Raw genomic sequence first — 14360 nt, 5'->3', positions numbered from 1 at the left:
TGATTTCTAAAAGTGCCCAGCGAGGGAGCCGCGCGAATCTCCGGAGGTAAGTTGTTCCAGAGGCGAGGAGCCACTGCCGAGAAGGCCCGGTTTCTTGCTTTTTCTTTCCGGGCCTCCCTCGACGTCTGGCTCCTCAGCCTCACCTCCTGACTCGCGTGAGTGAAACGGGTAGAACTGGGTGGGAGTAAGCGTTCCGCCAAGTATTGAGGCCCTAAACCGTTTAGGGCTTTAAACATAGGCGTCAAAACTTTCAAGTCAACACAGAACCGAATGGGCAGCCAATGCAACACGGCCAGAATAGGAGAAATGTGGTGGTGTTTTCTCACTCCACTAAGGAGTCTGGCCGCCGCATTCTGCACCACCTGGAGTTTCCGCATCAGCTTCAAAGGTAGCCCCATGTAGAGCGCATTACATTTCTGATTTTTGTCTGAAGTTGAGATAGCTATACAATACAGTGTTTCCCAATGCAAGTCTCCAGCTGATCTTAGGCTTCTGCTTCCACATGCACCAGCCAACACTGCCAATGGTAAAAGACTCCGGAACTATAGTCCCACAGTATCCAGAGACACACAATTAGAAATTAATGCAAGTTGAAAGAAATCAGGTGTCGTAGTTAGGATAAAGGGACTATTTTCCTCCATGCGGATGTAGCAAATTTGATATTGTAATGAGGTAAGAGGCAACAGTAGGCAAGGCTCTTCTTTGGAAACGTGTTTCAAAGCTCCTAAAGGGCAGCTTTTGTCTCTTGAGATTCCTGGGCAGGTTTGGAAGAGGTAGGGTTACAGAAAGTGCTGGCATCTTGACAGCAGAAGCATCTGGTTTGGGACGGGAGTGGAATTATTGCTGGTACTGAGTACTTCCTCATCCTCCAAAGTAATGTCAGAAAGCAAAGGCACTGGGGTAAATTCAGAGCATTTAGAATTGGCCCAGAAAGTTGCATGTTAAACTGGGAGAACTGGACCCTTGTGTTGAGGAGTCTTAATTTATTTAAGAATATGTCTTACATGCATGTTTCACCTTTATGTAAGTGTGATGTAATAGATGGAGTAGTGGACTAGGATTCAGGAGACCTGAGTTCAAATCCCTGCACAGCTGTGGAAACTCTCAGGGTGGTGATGGCATTGTCACTGGTGAAACTGCTTATTAAATATCTCACATTCCTTGAAAACCCTACTAGAGTTATTCTGATGGGACCTGATGGCCCGTAATGCACACGGTTCATTGCAGTGAAGATTCAACACTTGCAGATGTTAAACTTCTTAAACGACAGCTCCCAACCCTACCAGCATGGTCACGGGTGGCTGGAGGATTCTTGGTAGCCCCAAGTGTGACATGATACCAGCTCTGGTGGAGCCAGTTCAGTTTTCTGCAGCCCAGAGGCTCTGGAAGCACCGTGAAAAGGGACGTGTTCCGGACAGGGAAGGACAGCCATTGTGACAGTCTGCTGTGATTGGGGTTGTTCAGATTTCCTCTGTTCCTTCCCTAAGCACCTTTTGTGAATTATGTACAAGAATCCTAGGTAAGCCATACTGTGTTCTTAGAAGACATCAAAGTGGGTGCTGGGGGAGCTGCTCTAGAGAGAAATGTGTTGCAAAGCCACCATCCCTGAAAAACTCTTCTCTCCATTAATCCACAGCTCAAAGGGGAAAGTATGGCTTGGAAGTTTCACAGAGGGGGAAGATTTTCCACTGCAAAGGGTACTTTCTGTCTAGGGTTTCTGTGCTCTTTAAAGGGTGAAGTTTTTGCAACACGCGGTGACCCATTTCCTCAAGATCTCTGTATGAAGCTTCGCCTGGCCAACATTAAAAGAGTGGGGGAAGAGAACAGAAGAGGAAGTGAACCTGTAGCAACAGAAGGTCAATAAGGAGCAGAGAAGCCACTCGGAGACATGTTACAAAACTTTCTAGCTAACTAAGGAGGAGAATTGCAGTGCCCAGTCAGTAACAACCAAAGGGGGTTAAATGCAGATTAGCAATGCTTTTTCTTGGTTGTCAATGATTCTTCTGCTGGGACAAAGCGACAGGAGCTCACTCCGTCGCATGGATTCGATCTTACGACTGCTCGTCTTATGACCCTGCAGCAGAGAGGCTTCTGCGGTTTAGCCCGCAGCGCCACCACGTCCCTTTCCTAGACCTTACAATACCTTAATTACAACGCCTAATTACAGTGAGTGGTCTCAACATTTATACTATCAGTCCTGCTGTCTTGCTCTATATTATATTATTTTAATTATTATTATTTAAATTGTTGGTTTATTTTTATTTTATATTATTATGTTCATTGTTTGGAATTGTGTATGTTTTACTTGTTTAATATGTAAATCACCCAGAGTGGCCTAGTAGCCAGATGGGCGGTATAGAAGCTGAATGAATTAATGAATGTATTCTGAGTTACAAAGATCCCTTCCAGGATTTTCTGAGTATAAACTTCCTCAGAAGTGGTTTGCCATTCCCTTCTTCTGGGGGTGCCCTGGGGAGTGTGCCACTTGCCCCCAAGGCCACACAGGCTGGCTCTTCTCCCAGGAGGCACAGTGGGGGGGATTCAACTTCTAGCCTCTGGCTCTGCAGCTGGGTACCCAACTCACTGAGCCATCCAGCCTGTATTATATACCCAGTCACCCATGAGATACAGACCTGCACACTGGTGTAAGGCAGTGAGGGAATTCTAATGGGGTTTTTTTTTGGTGCAGTATTTCACAGTCACGAGTCTTAAGGGGAAGATTGTGCTTACCACACAGTTCTGCATCGCTGAGAGTTGGCCAGCCCACAGCTGGAACTTGTGCTACTTTAGCAAGTAATCACAGGGCAAGATTGTCTTGCTTTTAATGTTGTAATTTTTAAAAAAACCTGTGTGAAATGGTCCCACGTATTTGGAGGAACATCAAGGTTGGGGAAAGCTGTGATAGAGTGGCTTCTCGCCTTCTTAATATGTTTATGTATTAAACAAGTAAAACATAGACAATTCCAAACAAGGCAATTCTTGCTGGGTTTATATAGATAATCTAGACATTGTGGCTGTACCCTCTGGGGTCTTATTTCTGGAAGTCCATAACACCTGGTAATTCATTACCCCTGAAGGAGCCGAATAGATGACTAAACACTTGGGTGCATCAAACACTTAAGAGTGGTAGCATATTGTCGTGCATAAGCAGGGGGAGTACAGAAAAATCCCAGCTCGTGATAGAGTTGCTCTGTGACCTTAGTCAACAGCTCACTCGGGTCTGCCCCCTGCCTTAGTCCTACCCCGCCCCTTGTGTAAAAATGAGTTGCTCTGTGGCCTATGTAGCTGAGCTTGCACTGGCACAATTGTGAAATATGCTCCTGAGCAAAGAAGCCTAGTGTTGGAGCATGTGAAAAGGAACCCGGGTTTCAATGCCTGGCATCTTTTATCTAGGCAATCTTGAGCTCACTGGGGTTTGGTCTGATTTGGGATGAAACAGCTTCCTGTGGCGTTTTGCAGTGTTCATGTGGGGGCAGCTGCCCAAGCCTTTTGCTAAAACAGTGCTGAAAAACACAAGCTCTCTGCTATCGGGATACCCAGTTTCTCATTTCCTTTCCTTTTTTTTTTTAATTCCCGAAATCAGTAGAGGTGGTTTAGAAGCACAGCCCAAGAAAGGGTGTGTGTGAAATGCTTGTTTAATGTAAACTTGGCACTGGGTAGCACATTCCATGATACTGTGGGGGAGGAGAGAGAGTTGGGTGATTTCCTCCCCTGCTTTTTCCTCCCCGACTCCCAATACTTAATTAGTTCCTTTCATAAGACCTGATATGCCAACTCCCTGCCATGCAGGACTATTGTGAGGGCTGACCGAATCAGAGATCCTGCCTCTCAGTGGATTGAGTGTCTTAGATTATCTTGCAGAGAGCCCCTCTTTTATGTTTCCGAAGCTAGTTGTTGTTGTTATTTTGAATCCTAGACTAGCTGGAAGGGACCCCAAAGGACCTGACTAGTCTGACCTCATGCCAGTGCGTATATTTCGTTTCGTTTCGTTTAGTCGTGTCCGACTCTTCGTAACCCCATGGACCAGAGCACGCCAGGCCCTCCTATATATCTACGCCAGTGAGTATATATCTACAGCTAAAGCGTCTGTGATAGATGAATATCCAACTTCTGTTTAAAAACCTCTGTTAAGGGAATGTCCACCACCTTCCAATCTATTCTTGGAGGCCTGGGTGAGGCTTCTCTTTCCTGAGGCCCCCCAAGAGCCCTTGTTAGTCTGTGTTTCCCAACCTTAGGTCCCCAGATGTTCTTAGAAAACCTGGACGGCACAGCTAGCCGTGAAAGCTTCTGGAAGCTGTAGTTGAAGAACTTTTGAGGACCCAAGGTTGGGAACCACTGGTCTGAGTAGATAGTGCTGGGGCGGATAGAATAAATATTTGGCCCTCAGATGAAGAAAGTTGCCATGCTTCCGAGAACAAACATGGCTGTTTCAATAGAAGCCAAAGCCTGGAAAAATATCCCCATTTGCTTTTCATTTATGTGCCTCTTTCATCTTTTATATATCCTCCTTTCTTTGTCTTTCTTCCACTCACTTTTAGATGGGCTTTTAGGGGCGGTGTACTTTTTTTTCCTGTTTTCTTTCTTTCTCTCCTTCTTTCTTTTCGAATTGCTACATGCCTGAACTAGTCAGAAATTTGAGAGGAAGTCCCTCTAAGGAACTACCTGCTAATTTTATATATTAAAAAGCTCTGTTTATCCTCTTTATGGTTATGCCAAAAACTGCTGCCAGTTACATAATAGAAAAATGTTCACAAAGAAGGAATTTATTTCAGTACCTATTATCCTGAATGTGAATTTTCTATTTTGTTCCTCTGACATCTCATCATTGAACCTTCAATAATACAGGCAAACCGGATGCTTTTCCTGTTGTCTAGGTTTCTCTTAATGATGGGTGGTTGAGCCTGGGGAGGGAAAAGCCAGTTGGAGCTTTAGCTGAAACTTCCCAAGACAGGAAGTAGGGAGGCTAGAACTCGGAAGTCGTGAGTTACAAGAAGTACAGTGGGGTCTTGACTTGAGAACTTAATCCGTATTGGAAGGCGGTTCTCAAGTCAAAAAGTATGTAAGTCAAGTCTCCATTGACCTACAGTGCATTGAAAACCGATTAATCCCGTAACAGGCCGTTTTTGTTCCATTTTGGTTTTTTCTGGTCTGTAAGTCAAATCTCAGTCTGCAAGTCAAACCTAAATTTTGCGGCCAGAGAAGTCTGTAACTCAAAAAGTCTGTAAGTCAAGCCGTCTGTAAGTCAAGGGTCCACTGTACAGCTATGTACCTGTGATCTCTTTGGAGTTACAAGGATGAAACAAAGTTATATTTTAAAAGTAACATAGTAAAGATATCAGAGTTATTTTCTTGGTTTCATGAATAACGCTCTGTAGTTATTTTCAGGGCTACTTTTGAATGGTATTTTCAGGCATAGTTTTGACATAGTTTTTTCCAAGCTGTATGCAATTCTCTCAACAATCCCAAGTTTTATTTTTTTAAAATTAGCAGGCAGCCCAAGTAATGCAATGAGTTACTTGTTTGGCATTGTACCAAGTGATGTTCACATACTGTCAAGAGCAAAAGGAAATGATTGCATTCAAAATGCAAATTTTCAAGCTGGGATCAAGGAAGAGCCTTAGCTCAGCTACCCATTACCTCCCTTAAATGATCTAAACATAACAGACACTAATATTTATTAAATGACTGACTTTTCTGCTGTACTTACCAAAAGGCATGTCTTTTGCCCTTTGGCCTGTTGGGAAGAGCAAAGTGGGGAGAGGGGACACAGGCAGGAATGAGGTGGGAAGGGGAGCCCTCTGTAATGACAGCTGTGGCTAAGGAAGAAGTGTTTTGGAAGAAGCCACGTCCTCCTGTATTATGACTGGACAGGCAGTCAAACTGCTGCTGGCCAGCGGTGAGGGAATGCCCTGTTGCAGACTCAGCAGCGCTGTTCAATCTCAGAAGTGCATCCTTGAAGAAGAGAAGATGGACTCCGGAGCTGAGCCACAAGAGTCCAAAGGGGGAAGAGTCAAGGTAGAGGACCTGCTTTGAAGAAAGAGGAGCGTGGTGAGAAAAGGGCCTTTCTCTGTGAGGAGCTTCAGAGGGGAAACTGAGAGAGGAAGGACTTTGGTTGCCAGAGAACTGGAATTCCTGCATTCCCTTCCTCAGAGCTACAGTTAGTCTGCCTTAGGTGTCCATCAGAGGCAGAGGGATGCTGGGGCGCCAAATTTGCTCCTTCTTGTCCTGCCCTGGCAGGGGCCCTGCTGTTTTGAGTTGCTCTTGCTACTGTGCACCATTTTCCAATGCTGGATATATTGCGTCCCCATCCGCCAAAGAACAAGGAAGCGGTGGTGGCAGAAGACAATCCCAGGTGCCACAGCTGTGTTATCTTCAGAGAAAATCTGTGTCTCTTTCTACATGTCCTTTCATTCCAGCCTGTGTGAGGTTCTGAAACGAGGCACTGCGGCAGAAAGGAGGATTTGGAAAATGACCTCTACTGGGCCGTGTCCAAGCCACGGTTCCTGAATGAGGACTCTGCAAATCAGACATTAAGTGTACTGTACAAAGAAGTCCCCATCTTAGAACTTGCAGAGTGAGATGGTTCTTTGTCGTAGAGCTAGCCTCTGAAGGTAGTAGGAGTGCAGCTGCTGTGGCTCCTTCCTTCATTTCATTATCTTCACTGTCATCTGATTGTCTTCTTCTTCTTCTGGGATGTGTGTGTGAGGAGACTAGCACCCTCTGCTACAGCTGGCACAGATGTACCTTTCTCCTTTTCCAGATGGGACCACCCTCCCATCCTTCTCCCTTTCTGGCGGTGGTACCTGCTTCTGGAGCAGATGTTGCCGGAACCACGTCCTCTTCTTCCCTCCCCTACCAACCCCTTCTGTGCTGATGGTTGGCAGGGGCATTTTACTTCCTGTCTTATGTGCTGGGACAGCTTTGGCCACCCCGTGCGTCTGGATGTAGTTCTTGACAATGAAAACAAGGCCAGTTGTTTAGCGATAGAAGGGTTTTGAATACTCAGACTGTTTCAAACCTTGATATAAGCAAGACTTCTTGATGTATGAGATGAAGGAGTGGACATTTTTGGGTGGCAGCCACCATTTTCCCCTCAACAATGCAATGCCCCAGATCACTCAGGGGGGAAAAATGGCAGCCACAACAAACAGCAAAAGAAGTCCCTTCCTCCAGTGGCTGGTCACAAACCATATTCTTAAGTGAGTTAATAAGTGGATGCTAATTAACAAGCACCAAAAGAACAAGGTGACATCTCACTAAACAAAAAGCCATACCAGGCTTTCAGTAAGTAAAACCAAGGATAGCCTGGAACCAAATGCTTCCATGGGAAGAAAATGCTAAAAGGTTACAATGTAGATTATTTGAATGCTTCAGGCTAGTCTCTTTCTAAAAAGTCTATCCTATCTGCTGGCATTTAAATATGCTACCAGGCTCATATGAAGTTTGGCGGCTTAAATATGGCTCTTCCCTGTGCATTAAAGTCTTCAGTTCCTTCAAGGTGATGAAGACTTATTGTGGTGCAAGTTTGTATTGGTGTTCACGTTTGAAGAAAATAAAAAGGCAGCCTGTTGACATTTTGATTCAACCCGTGTTTGCTTTCTAGTAAAACCAGTTCCCAGGAATCAGTCCAGAGACCTGGAATGTCTCTCTCAATGTCTAATATTCCCCACGATAGGCCTCTTGCTCAGAGCGCTGTGTGAAAGCCATAGATGCTGTGCCTGGGTTATGTAAAGTGAAGCCCAAACCCCTTTTTTCTGCTAGTCATTTTTCACCTGAGAGGAAACCATGGGAAGTGGCAGAGTCTTGGAGCACAGCTTGTTGTATAGGGTGGGTGTTGGTTTGCATGAAGAGTGTTGCTAATATAGGTGTTTCCTCTGCCCCGAAAGAATGTTTTTAGAAATCTTGGAAATTTAACGTGGGGAACTGCAGAGGCAAGACACTGAGCAAATAAAACATCTGACCCATTGGAATAGCAGTTTTAGACAGGGTGGATAAAATCAATGATTTTTCAAATAAAATTGATTTGAATCACACCTTAAATGTTAAAAAAATATCAATTTTTAAAATTTAAATAATCAAATCCAATATTTTAAATTGAAATCAAATCTATCCTGATTTTATATATTTTATTCTGTGATGTACTGTGAAATAAGAACACTAGTCTAGAAAGGTGAAAGCCTGGGGGGTGGGAATGATGCTGGGGCAGGTACATACTTTTTCTCCCAAAGGACTATTCCTCTTTCCCTGCTCAGGAAAATTGGAGAAACTGGGCAATTTGGGATGATTTAAAACATTTTATTTTTTTAAATTCCGAATAAAAACATTGAGAAGTTCATGTATTGCTGCCTGGACTGTGTTCTTCTGACATGTTTTCCGAATTTGGCATAACTCGACTGTTCCTGGTGGTTTAACCAAGTTCCTAATCCCAACTCTGATAGAGGCAGGCCATGTTAGCTGGCCACTCTTCCCTCCCCTAGCCAAAAATAAACTGAGTTTCAAAATGGTAGAAAAAAGGAGAGTGGGTGGGGGCATGGGGAAGAAAGTAACTTCCAGTTGGGTGTTGGAAAGGAATGTTCAAATGTTGCAGAATTCTAAATATCTTCAAGTGTTTGGCCTGGGAATGCAATCCGGGCTGCTGCCAAGCCTATGCATGCAATAACGTGGTGACACTAGTAATGGGCAGAACACAGCCTCGGGTTCCTCTTGTTTCTTGCCTCGTTCAGATTTCTCCATGTTTCCACAGCAAGTGAAAAATCTGGTCTGTTTTTGAAAATACTGAAACTGAGATAAGGTGACATGAAAGGAGGAGCATGTCTCAATACTAGCAAGCTTTCAGTTTCTAGAAGTCCATGAAGATAACAGTGAAGAATTAGAAGATGCAAAACCGCTGCTAGAGAGAGCTCAGTAAAGGAGATCAATTAGACAAAGTTTAATGTAGCAAAAATAGTACTAATTGGTGAAAGTCCAATAATAAGTCACAGTAAGCACAGACCCATTGAATCAGTGAAACATGCAAAGAAATAGACTCAGCAAATCCCACTGATTCAGTTCGCCTACTTTATTTGTGACTTATTGCTGGATTTCAGCCATTCGGTTGAAGACAGGATCTGTGTCTCCAAACCCTTTTCTGAGAATAACTGCTTCTGTGTCTCCTTAGCCCTGTACAAGGTCTATATTCAGAATACACAGTAACTTCCGTGTACTCCTATAATCTTGAGTCTTTGTGTCCAAATTTAACCTTTTGCCTTTTCATAAATTCATAGCCTAAATCCAATGTAAATTAAAGTTTTTGTAAACAGTTTTCTTATTCTAATCGATCGACAATTTGTTTATGCTTTTTCTGATTCTTCTGGTTTTCATTCACTTTGGATTTTATTTGGAAGTTCAGCAGCTTCGGTTTTCAAACAAAAAATTATCAGTAAATGTAGTTTGCAAAAGGATCACTATTGTTTGAAGAAACCACACCTAAACTGAATAGGCTAAACATTGTGAGCTGTAAGCAAAATTATACATAATGCAGTTTTTGCTTCTAACATGACAAGCTGAGCCTAGATCTCTAAAGAGCATTTTAAAAAGGTTTGCATCTTCACTCCACTTTTTCTGAGAAGCCCACTAAGAAAGAGTGACATACCCTATTGGAGTCAACATTTTTAGAAAATTCATTTTATGTCAGCATATATAAAGATCAAGCCAGCACATTTTCTCTCTACTCCATGTCTCTTTTGTTCAAATGTGCATTTAATGATTTTACACTTCTGCTTTATTAATCCTGCACCAGAGTCCCCTGCTCATCTATATTGCAATTCTTTTATTCTAAGCGGTTTCCTAAGACATCTGCTTCTGTTTGAGCCATAGTTAGCAGGAGAGGTCAAGTAGAATTTTTCAAATCAGAGGAGAAAGAGTCAAGAGTGAAGAGTGAATTGCCTTACTATACTTAGCTTTCCCCAAACTGTACAGTGCTTTGTAATTAGAGTTCTCCTAATAAAAGAACATATAGGGTGTTTTATGTAGGACGTCTGTTTGGAAAACTTGGCGGGCAGGCAAGGAAACAAGTGAACATTGCATCGTAATTATAACTCATCCTGTCTCCTTGCATAGAACAAGCTGTTCTGATAAGTGACCCAGAGCACAACTAGTAGGTCTAACTGGAAGCTTCAGTGGGCATCATAGCACAGGTGTGCAACCTGGAGCTGTTGGCTTAATTCTGGGGAGGTGTTGGCTTTACTGCACAAGCGCTCTGCAAGCATTAAATTCAGATCTCTGGAAAACACACACTCTTTTTCTTTCTGTCCACTGGCAGCCCACTGAGCAAGGAGGAATTATAAGATGAAAATGTGGCCCCACCTATTTTAGTTATTCTACCACGATGTCGTCTTCTGCATCTTTGCTGGAAGATTGGTGCCACACAGGATTGCAAAAATGTAGCCTAGCTACCAGAGTGAGCAGAGCAGGAGAAAGGTGGGTTGCAAGGCCACTTGGAAGGCTGGAAATCCAGGTGGCAGGGCCGCTGAGCTCATGGGCAGTGAAGAATCCATCATCTTTAACTGAGCACCTGACAGAGCACTGACCTCGTTCTTTAAGTAACATAGGAGGCACTAACATGTGTTCTAGGAACTGGGGCCCTTGAACCACACCATCCTGATGAGCAGGATGATTTGGGATGGATGTGGGCACAGTTGTGTGTGTCTGTGTGAGATGCTTCAACAATTGCTTCCTTCTGTATGTTGTGTCATTGGCTTGGCTTCAGTTCCCTCTGAGTGCCCAGTTCCCTTCCCATGAAAACCAGGATGCCTGCTGGGTGTGCCAACTCCTTCTCTTCCACTACCAGTGAAGACTACTGTGTGGTGATGGCTATTGATGACCTGTTAAGCTCTTTGAAAAGGAAGAAAAAAGTTGGATGATACTGTACTATGAACTACACTGTACTACAATCCTTACAGCCATTTTTACAGACCTTGAATTCTGCTGAATTTAGTTGGCAGATAGGGGGCGGTCTTTCAGACATGAATTTCTGGTCCCTCCCCTTCAAAGGTCATTTGTGGTTTTCTGCTGAATCAGTCCATCAGTCATAGGGAGGTCCAACCAATTTGTTTATTCATGTATTATTTGTTACATTGGCCACAATCCAGTAGTGTGTTGCACCTAGAATAGGCCCATTGAATCAATACAGAGGTGGTAAGTCAACTTATCTGTAAGTTCCATTGATTCAATGGGTCTACTCTAACTGTAATTTATTACTGGACTTCAGCCATAAATATCACAGCTTATAAATATCTGCAGGGAGCTCAAGATACTATCCTTCCCACTTAATCCTCACAACAGCCCTGCCAAGTAGATCACCCAGCAAGCTTCATGGACCCAGATCTGCTAAACCATTGAGCATGCTGCCAATGAATGATGGGTTCTGTGGTGGGAACAGGCCTGTGAAGCTACTGAAGTTGCCTACCCCTGCATGGGAGAGGCAGAAATGCAGTTAGAAGAAGCCTTAAAGCAGCTACTGTGCAAAGAGGAGAAAAATCCACAAGCAGAATAACAAAAGAGTGCAACTATAGATATATAAATTGAAATATTATTGCAAACAGTCATAGTTCAGATTGTCACTGTCCCTCTTCTTCTGCATTGTTGTGAACTATTGTGAATTATTTTCTCTAGTCTTATGTTGGTGATCACTGGAGGAGCACAGACATATACTCACCCCTGTCTTCTAGTGTGCACAAGTCTATTTCAACTGTCCCTGGAACATCTGAGATTTTAGCAGACAATGGCCCACATACATTCAAGCTTGCCTTTGCATTCACAAGAGTTAGAAACCTGCCTTAAGAAAAGCAAGCTGGGGGCCAATACTGCATTTTGCAGTTACTTTACTACTTGTGCAGAAGTATGACATGTGCTGAGTGTGAGCAAATCACAAAGAGAAAGTTCTGATGGGGGGAAAAATAACACTGAACTTGACATACTTTGACCCCCCTTGATCTCATTCTTTAATTGGGGAAAGAATTTCATTTGTGAAATTTGTGGATTTTACAACCATGCCATGTTGGCGATTAGGATGGGTCTGCTGATGGTCCTGTATTTCAGGGGGAGATGCTGCAATTATGGCATGTTTGATTTCCAAAGAAATCCTTTGTACTCTGTCCTTGGTTCGGCCTCATAATTACCTGCACAAGATAGAAGGTGCAACGCTCTTATGGGTGTGCCAGCTCCCCTTCCCTCTATCCCGAAAGTAAACAGGATGGTAACGGGTAGAGACAAATGATCTGTTTTGTGGACACTTATGTTTTGGTGAGGTCAAGCCTGAGAAACTTGCACTACACTTTCTGGAGCTACTTGTGCAGAGGGTAACATAGGCTAAGTGAAAGTAAACCACAGAGGGGAAGTTCGAGTGATGAGAGCAAACTAGAAACATTGAACTCTGGCACTTCAGAGACTGTAGGGACTTTCTTTTAGTAAGTCTCAACATGTGCCAGGAATAAGTGTAACATAAAGTACAGTAGTAGGATATTGCCCAGTTCCACGGTGGCGGATTGCTATTTCTTTCTTCAGATCACTGTTTTAATATCCGATAGGTTGCTAAGGATGAAGCATTCAGAAGTACTTTTTATTGCCAGTGTTTTTTGTGAACATGCCCCAGGACACAGAGGAATGCCTGGGTGATTCTCTGCAGGCCCAGACCAGTAACAGAGCCAAGGAGAGTTATTTTGGCTACATTCCTAGAATCATCCAGTCAAGATGGTTAGTTGTTCATTGAAGGATGGGTGAAATGCCAGATGATTGGAGGAGAGCTAATGTCGTCCCATCTGCAAAAAAGGAGGAACCAGGGAATTGCAGATCAGCCTCCCATCAATCCTGGGGAAAATTGTGAAGCAGATTTTAAAACGGTGACTGTACAAGCACCTTGAAAACCATGCAATAATAACTAGAAGCCAACTTAAATTTGTCAAGAACAAATCCAGCCAGACTAATTTTAATTTCATTTTTTAATATCAGATAACCTCCCTAGTAGATGGTGGAAACGGTGTAGATATATCTTGACTTCAGCAAAGCCTTTGACAAAGTACCCTATGAATAGCAAGCTGAGTATGTATGGGCTGGATAGAACCACTGTCAGGCAGATACACGGTTGGTTACAGAATCATACTCGGAGAGTGCTTATAAATTATTGCCTCCTTCTCAGATTGGGAAGAGGTAACAAGCGGGGTGCCAGAAGGCTCCATCCTAGTCTTGGTGCTCTTCAACATTTTTATTAATGACTTGGATGAAGGGGTGCAGGGAATGCTTACTGAAATCGCATGTGACAAATACCCTGGAAGACAAAAACAAATTTTAAAAACATCATGATAGGCTCAGTCATTAGACTGAAAACAACAGAATAAAAATTAACAAGGAGAAGTGCAAAGTTTTGCATCTAGGAGAAAAAAACAAACAGTTACAAGGTGGGGAGATACTTGGCTCAGTAATACTATGAGCGAGAAGGATATTAGATTGTTATAGATCACTAACTGAATATAAAAGAGTGCAATGTGACTGCAAAAAAGGCATATGTTATTTTTAGGTTGCATCAACAGAAGTATAGTCTCCAAATCCTGTGAAATACTATTTCCCCTCTACAGTGGACCCTCTACTTACAGAATTAATCTGTATTGGAACAGTGGCTGCAGGTCGAGGCTCCATTGACCTACAATGCATTGAAAACCGATTAATCCGTAACTGGCCGTTTTTGTTCCTTTTTTTTCCGGACTGTAGGTCGATTCTCCGACTGCAAATCAAACCTAAATTTTGCGGCCAGAGAAGTCTGTAATTCGAAAAGTCTGTTAGTGGAGCCATCTGTAAGTCAAGGGTCCACTGTATTCGGTTAGGACTCATCTGGAACACTGTATTCAGTTCTGGACCCTGCACTTAAGAAGGATGCTGACAAATTAGAACAAGTTCAAAGGAGGGCAACAAGAATGATCAGGGGACTAAGAACCAAGACATATGAGGAAGGACTGAAGGAACTGAGCATGTTTAGCCTTGAGAAAATATGGCCGAGGGGAGATATAATAGCAGTTTTCAAATACTGTACTTGAAAGGTAATCATACAGAGAAGGGGCAGGATCTGTTCTCATTCTTCCCAGAGTGTAGGACACGTAGTAATGGGCTCAAGATATAAGAAGCCATGTTTCAGTTGACTATCAGGAAAAACTTTCTAACTCTTAGAACAGTACAGTAATGGAACCAATTATCTCAGGAGTTGGTGAATGCACCAGCACTTGATGTATTCAAGAGAAAATTAGATACCTGTCAAATATACTTGATTTGGATTCCTTTGTTGGGATCAGTGTTCTTATAAGCTTGTTCCATCTCCATTATTCTATTATTCA

General features: G+C 43.1%; 1 protein-coding gene across 1 annotated transcript in view; it reads left to right on the top strand.

Annotated features, from left to right (window-relative positions):
• NHERF1 (NHERF family PDZ scaffold protein 1) overlaps positions 1-14360 on the top strand; it is a 58313-nt gene that overhangs the window by 23016 nt on the left and 20937 nt on the right. The window lies entirely within an intron of this gene.

This window comes from Pogona vitticeps, chromosome 2 (genome assembly GCF_051106095.1).
Source record: "Pogona vitticeps strain Pit_001003342236 chromosome 2, PviZW2.1, whole genome shotgun sequence".
In the NCBI taxonomy this organism is placed as follows: Eukaryota; Metazoa; Chordata; class Lepidosauria; order Squamata; family Agamidae; genus Pogona; species Pogona vitticeps.
This window is presented reverse-complemented; position numbering and strand designations above follow the sequence as displayed.